The sequence below is a fragment of the Euprymna scolopes genome, chromosome 44 (assembly GCF_053919585.1).
Source record: "Euprymna scolopes isolate OS-2025 chromosome 44, ASM5391958v1, whole genome shotgun sequence".
Taxonomy (NCBI): Eukaryota; Metazoa; Mollusca; class Cephalopoda; order Sepiida; family Sepiolidae; genus Euprymna; species Euprymna scolopes.
Genome location: NC_136525.1, coordinates 48691354 through 48700992, shown reverse-complemented (window position 1 = coordinate 48700992; position 9639 = coordinate 48691354). Strand labels below are relative to the sequence as shown.

At 36.4% G+C, this 9639-nt stretch overlaps 1 pseudogene; it reads right to left on the bottom strand.

Moving 5' to 3' along the window:
- Nucleotides 1-978: 978 nt before the first annotated feature.
- LOC145268876 (5S ribosomal RNA) lies at nt 979-1097 on the bottom strand (annotated as a pseudogene).
- Nucleotides 1098-9639: the final 8542 nt, after the last annotated feature.

The window sequence follows — 9639 nt, the reverse complement described above, 5'->3', positions numbered from 1 at the left end:
ACAGGCGTGCAGTTCTAAGAAAGAAGCTTTGTTCATGGAATCCGCGTTTTGATTTAGGTACAGATATAGAGTGGGGAAAATTTTTCACAGTGGATTTAGCTAGACGGGTGTTTTTCGTGAAAGATTGGCGAGGGGGGACCAGAGATTGGAGTTCAGACGAGCACCTGCCATGGAAATTGTATAGTTTTAAAGGTTAAAAACTTCAAAGACTATATATACGCACATGTATGCATGTGTGTGTCCGTTCGGCTAAGTTACTGATACGCATTTAAGTGCGTTCGTGTGTGTGTGTGTGTGTGTGTGTGTGTGTGTGTGTGTGTGTGTGTGTGTGTGTGCCTTACTGTGCTATGTGCTAATGAGCCGACCTTTTTCCTTTTTAATGTTTCCTCTACGGTAGATACATCTCATGTTTTTGATACTTTCTCTCCCAACACCTTATTCATAGATGACTCCAAATATGTTCATCCCCTCCCATTTCTTATGACAATGTAATCACGCTAACACTCTTTCTTCCTTCTTCCGTTTTTCTGTTCTTTTTTCTTTTTCATTCCCTTTTTTTTTTTTTCCTTCTTTTTTTATCCGTTTTCCTTTTCATATATTTTTTATTCCCCGTTTTTATACTCTTAAGTCTTGAACTTCTCTTTCCCCCGTCGATTTCTATGCGCGGAGTCTAAAATGTCACTTAACCTACCACATCTCCCTTTTAAATTTGGCGTTTTATTTTTATATAAAAAAATAATATATTTCATTTCTTTCATTTGAGAACCAGACGCCTTCAGTGACACTAAAGCTTTATTTAGTCGCCTGCCGAGGACTTTTGTTTTTTTGTGTCGGTTGTTACTAACCCTATTCGGGTTTAACTTGCTTCCTCCAAAAGAGGGAGTTTCATTGGAGTATGAAATTTACAAGCGGTCCCCAATCGCATGTATTTCCCCGTTAGGTTTTTGCAACTCTCGCAGGGAGTTGTCGACGCCCTCCTACATACAGCGCCTGGAATTCCCAAATTGGTCACCCATTTTAGTAATGACCAGGCTCAACGTTGCTTAACTTCGGTTATCTGATGGGAACCGGTGTGTAAACGTGATTATACCGTATTACTTTTGGGTTTACCAACCAATTGTCCGAAAATTAGCATGTTCAGTGTAGCGACTATGTAATATTTGTCTATATAAATAAAAATGTTTTATATATATATAAAAATCTTATATATATATACACACACACACATATATATATATATATATATATATACATATATATACAGAGAGAGAGAGAGAGAGAGAGAGAGAGAGATGTTATTTGTTTTTGCTTTTGCGATACGTTTTGAATGAATTCAATTATTTACGAAAGTGCATTTTTACCTAAATGCGAGTTGGGAATAATTTTCCATGTAACCAATTTGTTACCCCAATATGGGGAGTGGCATACATATTGTTTCTGTTTTTTTTTAATATAATTATCCTCTGACACGTGTTTCGTCGTCTACGACTCATCAAACTGGCTGAATCTGACGAATTCGAAATCGGGACCCCACGGTAACTCTTAACCCGTTCGTCCATCTCGCACAACTGTTTGGATATATTGCGATTTAATTAGATTTTATTTGTTTTTGTTTTTGCGATATGTTTTAAATTAATTTAATTATTTACGAAAGTGCATTTTTTACCTAAATGCGAGTTGGGAATAACTTTCCCTTTAACCAATTTGGTACCCCCATATGGGGAGCGGCATACATATTGTTTTAAAAATATTGTTTTTAAAATAATATATATATATATACAAATATATATATATATATGTATATATATATTAATAAAATAAGACACAATCTCATTTATATATATATATATATATACATATATATATATATATATATATATATATATATATATATATATATATATATATATATATATATATATATATATATATATATATACATAAATCCCCGAAACAGTGTTTCAGGGTAAACAACTGATGATCACTTATGCATGTGTGTGTGTGACTTTAATAAATTTATAAACCATCCCCCCGTTTTATTAATTTTTTATGTTGTTATATATGATCCCGGGCACTATTAGATAGCCCTGCGTGTTTAAAGTGAACGCGGGAGTCATGGATATGGAAAAGAATTCATATGGCTGGTTTGACTCGATGCGCTGTGCGCAGCAATAATCGGACGTCGTTATGGAGGATGCTATTCACTTGGACATAAGCTCAATCGCCTTTGCTAACGTCATAACCACGTTCTTTACGTGTTTGTTATTTTTACATCTTTTCTCTCCCCCCCCCCCATTGTCGTTTTATAATTAATTATTCATGTTCTATGCGTGTTAAATCGCGCTGGCGCATGGCTTCTTCATATTTCTGCCTTGCGGTCTTCCGTGACTTGAACTGGAAATTGCATTTATGCAATCATATCGACGCCGAGTAAGCATTAAACCCTCCCCAACATCTACACCCTCGCACTTCCACTCTCTGCACCTATGTATCTTTTCCAGTCTTTATCTTTTTTTTCTGTCTTCACGAATCTCTCTCTCTTTCTATGCGTCTCAATCTCTCTCTGTCTCTCAATCTCTCCCACATTCACTATTTGTCTATCTATTTATCTACGTCTACCGTGATTATGTTAGTGAAGTGACACATATCTTATCGCCTTCAAGTCCAATGTAAACAAGTTCTTGATGAGTTGTCCCCTTAAATAATCCAATTTACCAAATTTCCACTACTAACGATTACTACGATATTGTCCCATTGACCACTGCAATAAGTGGTGACTCTTTTGTTACCGGGCTTAAATAATAACATTATTTAGAAAGCCATTCTTAACATGGGGAAAGGAGCAGTTTCTGTAACTATTCTATACTTTTCCCTTAACGACTTAACAAAAAAAAAGGATATCGTAAAACTTGAACTTGAAAATTTTAATTTAATAAAATAGCACAGTAACAAACACCGCTTTTTATTTCGTTTTTGATTTCTGTTCCATGCGCCTACTTTCTGGTAGACTAAAATATGGCCGTCTTCAAGTCCCATGTAAACAAGTTCTTGATGAACCCTTCCTTTAACGAATCGAATTTACCAAATTCCACTACTAACGATTACTCCGATATTGTCCCATTGACTAGTGTACACTCATTAACCCTTATCCTCGAGTGGCCCCCGGACCTTGATAAGTGGTGAGTCCTTTGTAAGGAAAAAAGATATGCCCAATTCGTTTCCTCGATTAGATAGATTAAGAAAGGAGAAAGAGAGAGGGAGAGGGAGCAGTGGTGAGTCAGATAAGGGAGGAGGAAGAAAAAAGGCATCGTGAATTCAAACATGACATGTGGAAACAGATCCCAGACCTGGTCGCCCCCGCCTTCTGCCATTGATGAGACATCTGTCCGTCAAGTTGAGGCTGCCATTTTGGAAGATCGGCGCATTACTATTCGCCAAATATCCAAAGATGTCAAGATTAGTACAGAGTCTGTGGGAACTATCATTCATGACCATTGGCATATGCATAAGGTGTCTGCCAGATGGATTCCCAGGTTGCTCACACCATTCCAGAAGCGAGAACGCGTCGAGTTCTCGCGGATGAATTTGGAGATGTGCCAAGACGATGAGTAAAAGTTTTTCAAAAGACTGATTACACAGGATGAAACCTGGGTCCATCACTATGATCCAGAGACCAAAGCCCAGTCAATGCAGTGGAAGCACTTGGACTCATCACCTCCAAAGAAGGCAAGAGTGCAGCTTTCCGCTGGCAAGGTCATGCTCACAGTCTCTGGGACCAGGATAGAGTAGTGATGACAGATTTCCTGGCAAAGGGTACCACAATTACAGGAGCCTAATATGCTTCATTTTGGAGGAAATTAAGGGAAGCTATCAAATTCAAGAGGCGGGGCAAGAATAGCAAAGGTACCCTCCTCCTGCAGGACAACGCTCCAATCCACAACTCGCATGTCGCGAGATCAGAAGCACGGACGTGTGGTTATGGAACCCCATCCCCATCCTCCCTACTCTTCTGATCTTGCACCCTCTGACTTTCATCTCTTCCCAGCCATGAAGTTGTTTTTGAAAGGAAAGCGTTTCCCAGATGATGCAGCCTTGATTTCTGAAGTCACATCGTGGTTGGAGGACCAACCTGGGATGTTCTACAAAAACGGTCTCCGGACCTGCATCAAACGATGGGAGAAATGCATAACTCTGGGCGGTTCCTATGTAGAGAAAGACTAATAACTGCAAAGCCAAGTTTCGTTGCTCTACTGCTATGGGAAGTGGGGCAAGGACATTACTTATTGCACGCCCCTCGTAGTAGTAACATTATGAGTAGTTAAAGTAGCGTATGTTGTAGTAGTAGCAGCAGCAGTAGTCGTCGTAGTAGGAGTATTATTAGTAGAAGTAGTAGCATTAGTAGTAGTAAAGAAGCAGAGTTGCTGTAGTGGTAGCAGCAGCAGAAGTAGTAGTAGTAGTAGTAGTAGTAGTAGTAATTGAAGTAGTAGTACTAGTAGTAGCTGACGCAGCAGTAGTAGTAATAGTGGTAGTAGAGGTATTATTAGTAGAAGTAGTAGTAGTAATAGTGGTAGTAGAGGTATTATTAGTAGAAGTAGTAGTAGTAATAGTGGTAGTAGAGGTATTATTAGTAGAAGTAGTAGTAGTAATAGTGGTAGTAGAGGTATTATTAGTAGAAGTAGTAGTAGTAATAGTGGTAGTAGAGGTATTATTAGTAGAAGTAGTAGTAGTAATAGTGGTAGTAGAGGTATTATTAGTAGAAGTAGTAGTAGTAATATTATTATTAGAAGTTGCATTAGGAGTAGTAGCAGTAGCATAGAGTTGTAGTAGTAGCGGAAGCAACAGAAGTTGAAGTAGTCGCAGTAGTTGCAGTAATAGTAGTACTAGTAGCAGCAGACGTAGTAGTAGTAGTAGCAGACGAAGTAGAAGACGTAGTAGTAGTGTAGCAACGGTAGTAATATTACTATTAGAAGTTGCATGAGGAGTAGTAGCAGACGCAGTAGTAGTAGCAGTAGTTGCAGTAATAGTAGTACTTCAATGCGCCATTGAATTAGTCAAATAAAATTATAAATAAAATACAAAATAATATTAAATATTATATATATATATGTATATATATATATGTATATATATATATAATATTTTTGTAAAATCAGGTCAACAAGATATGAAATGAGAACATAATACGTTGTATTTCCTTATGTGTTGCAATTGTTTCATAACTATTTGGACAATTATATTTAAACATTATATTATTGAAAAATATTTCAAAAATAGCTACTCTTCAGACACTAAAATACATTTATTATACATATATGAATATATTCATAATCCCTATTATAAGGGATCTACCAGCTCGGCTCACCTCTTACTCATCAACTTTATTTCATTTTTGTAAAGTTATTTTTCGAATGCTCTCGAATTTAATAAGTATCCAATTTTCGTATTTCTTTTTATATAATACTTCGCCAATTTTCTATTTTTATATTCATTTAATTTTTAATGTTTTTTTTTTGCTAATTCTTGCAATTATGTTATCCTTTCTGATTTAATTGACTAATTTCCTAAATCCTAATCTACAACTTCAAAGTATAGTCTCTATTTATATGTCCCACAATTCTTAGCTCAATTAGCCTCAGTTTCGTATAAATTTTTATTTACATGTTACAATATATTAGCTGATTTTTTTCTCTTTCCCATGTTATTTCTTTCAAAAAACTATAATTAAAACGTTATTATAAATATTATTAAACTTTATCTTCATCCATTGCTGGTTGTGTAAATAATTTAAATGTCTAATCTTTCCAAGGCTTATCTTAATAAACATTTTATTTTTATCTTCTAATCTTTTCTATTCATTCAGTATATCTTAACGGTGTAAGTGACCTAATTCGATCTTGCTAATATTTAGCAATTTATAATTTTATCGAAATTCCTATGTTGCTGGCATCTTTCCGTCTTAATAGACGATGGAGAATTGCACCTGAAGGTTATCATAAGTGGTGGCAACTGTTGCTGTGACTGAGCAAACCGATGCGGAAGCGGCATATTCTATTGCACTTCCCGCAGTGATACCCTGCTCTACCAATGCTGCTGCTGATGCTGTCATTTTGCGCCTCCCTCTCTTCTCCTCTCACTGTTCATTTTATCTCTCCTCGCTCAGCCGGGCACACTTCTTGAGTCATGGTCTGCAGCATAGGATTCAAGCTCACCAGGGAAAATCCTATGTATTCTTTAATCAGTATTTATTAATCTCCTTGGCTTGATTTTAAAATTGTAGTTCTAATTTTATTCTATTCATATCAGTGTAGGTTCAATTACTCATTTCGCTTGCTTCAAAATAAATTTTTTTTTTTTTACACAGTGATCACCACTTATCAAGGCCCGGAAGCCACTCAGGGATAAGGGTTATTGCAAGTACATTACGTTAGTGTGGAGATTTGATGAAGTGCTTACTTAAGGGGGGGCGGTTCATTAGGAATTTGTTAACATTGGACTTGAAGACATCCAAGTTGTAGTCCGGTGGGAAGCAGGCAGACGGAACAGATTTCCACAGGCGTGCAGTTCTAAGAAAGAAGCTTTGTTCATGGAATCCGCGTTTTGATTAAGGCACAGATAAAGAGTGGGGGAAATTTTCACAGTGGATTCAGCTAGACGGGTGTTTTTCGTGAAAGATTGGCGAGGGGGGCGACCAGAGATTGGAGTTCAGACGAGCACCTGCCATGGAAATAACGATAAAACAAGGATAGGCTCGCAACGTCTCTTCTGTGGGAGATAGAGGTTGCAGGGTAGAGAAAAAAGTTTGTTTTATTTCATCATAATCTGTTTGTTTTAATATCTTTTTAATTGCTTGATATTGGCAATTTTTTGTATTATTGAAATTTCTCAGGTATTAGTTTCTTTCAAATAACTAACATAAAATTTGAATTTAATTCTCTTTCCCTTATTAAGGTTTTCATTAGCTTTTGTTTTGTCTGTTGAGTTTATGATCTGAAATGGAACACGTACATCACATCCGCTGCCCAGGCTGCTGGAAAAATGGTGGGATCCTTCTACCGCTCCAGAAGATATCTCACTGCTGATGTAATTCTCTATCTGTATAAAAGCCAAGTACGTCCAAGGATGGAGTACTGTTACTACATCTGGGCAGGAGCTGCTGAAAACAGCCTATCCTGCCTTGACAGAGTACAAAATAGACTTCGTGGTTTAGTGGGGGATGCCCTTTTCTCTTCCCGGCAACCTCTCTACCACAGAAGAGACGTTGCGAGCCTGTCTTTGTTTTATCGTTATTTCCATGGCAGGTGCTCGTCTGAGCTCCAATCCCTCGTCGTCCCTCGCCAATCTTTCACGAGAAACACCCGTCTGGCTGAAACTACTGTTAATAATTTTCCCCACTCTTTATCTGTGCCTAAATCCAAACGTAGATTCCATGAGCAAAGCTTCTTTCTTAGAACTGCACGCCAGTGGAACTCTCTGCCACTTGCCTGTTTCCCACCTGACTACAACTTGGACGTCTTCGAGTCCAACATAAACAAACCCCTGACAAACCGCCCCTTAAGTAAGACACTCTATGAAAACCCCCAATACTAATGATTACTACAATACTATCTCATTGATTACTGTACACGCAATAACCATTATTCCTGAGTGGCCTTCGGGCCTTGATATGCGGTGACCCCCATGTAAAAAAATGACTTAATAATTTATTTATAGCAATATCCTAAAATCTTTGTATTAAATCTTATATTCTCTTACAGCACTTAGATTTAAATTTCAACATATTCCCTAATTTTTTTTTTTTTTTTTTTTTTTTTTGCTTAGACATTTTCTTTAATCAGGTCTAAGGCGTGGCAATAGGAATTTATTTCTATGTAGACAGCTTTATATTATATCAAACATTTTTGTTTAAAATGTCCTCTTTAGAATTCACTATGTGGTATAACTCAAGTATGAATGATGGTGTACCATTGTTTAAGTTTTTTTCCACATCTGAAACTGACTGAAGAATTTAAACCGAAAAAAAAAGTTATTAAAAATAGAAATTGAAACAAAAAAAAAAATGAAGCAATTTTAAAATGAAGAATAATAGTAAGTTTCTTTTTAAGACATTCGATATCTAAAAATATCTTCTTCAGACTTAACCTCTTTTTGTCTTCTTCTTTATTTGGTTAATATTAATATCAGTCGGAGGAGGGGGAGGCTCTCATTAAGATTAAAATGTCCGACAATGGGTTGTGTGTTGTGCTTGGTAGCACGTGTTTGAATAAGATTTAGTCACATTTTGTATTTGAAAAGGAGTTCTTTCTTGGAACTGCACGCCTGTGGAACTCTGTTCCGTCTGCCTGCTTCCCACCTGACTACAGCTTGGATGTCTTCAAGTCCAACGGAAACAAATTCCTAATGAACCGCCCGCTTAAGTAAACACTTCATCAAATCTCCACACTAACGTACTGTACTTGCAACAACCCTTATCCCTGAGTGACTTGCGGGTCTTGATAAGTGGTGACCACTGTGTAAAAAAAAAGTTATTCATTAGACGAAGTTGCAAGAATGATTATAAATTCTTCAGTTTGCAAATCTATTTGTTTATCCCAGTTTTCTACCGTGAATCTTTCCTGTTCATTAAAAGTAACACCAATTTAATATTGTTCCAATCCTGCTGCTGAAGTAAAAAGGACTATCTAATTTAAAAAAAAAATGTTTTACCCAAGAGAAAACTCAATTACGTAACATTTCATTTATTCAAATAGAAAGATATGATTTAAAAAATGTCATAAACTACAGAAATGAATGAGTCCATCAAAAATAAAGATAACCACTTTTGCAGCCAACGCGTGAAAGTTCAAAGATCATATTTGGACCAAAAATGCTGAGATAAAACAAAATCAAATTGGACATCGTACAAAGATGAGCCCAAAGGGAGGGCGTCAGAATCGGATATTTTTCTGGGATCAAAGTCTGTTTTAGAACCGACTTCTTAAGCCATACATTTTGCAATCAATTTCTCATCTTTGAAGTAGTTTGACGTCACAAAAATGTTTATTTTATTTTTTGAGCTAACTTACCACCTCCGATTCGTCGGGCTGGGATCAATGTGTAATGTCTGTTCTAGTCCCGGTGAGTGAAGGAATGTCCTTCTAGACTAAGACATTTTTTTTTACTTTTGTCCAAATGTAAACTGCCCTTTTTCGGAGAGCTGAATTTTTCACATATTTCTGCGTTTATATTTTTTAACTTTATCTGATATGGACCATTCGAATTCAAAATCTATTTTATATTCTTACGTAGTTCCGTAACCCAATTCCTTAATGAAGCCGTGTTTCTCTTCTTATTTTTAATATCTATTTGTGTCCTTATCCTTAATTCCGATTTGGTTCATTGTTTGGTCCAATGTTAAATGATTCAATATTGTTTTGGTATCTGTTCTTGAAATTACTATATTTCCCCTCTGGTTATATCTTTTTACTATTATTCACGATAGGGGCTCGTTTAGAGCTAATAAAAACACTCCATTTTTAAGAACTACTTTATCATATTGGTCCAAAATTTTCTGTGTATGTCTATTTAGCAGTTTTGCATGGTGCTGAACTCAAATTTTAATATGCTAAGGCCTTGGAGACTTTGGGGGCTAAATTGGTGAAC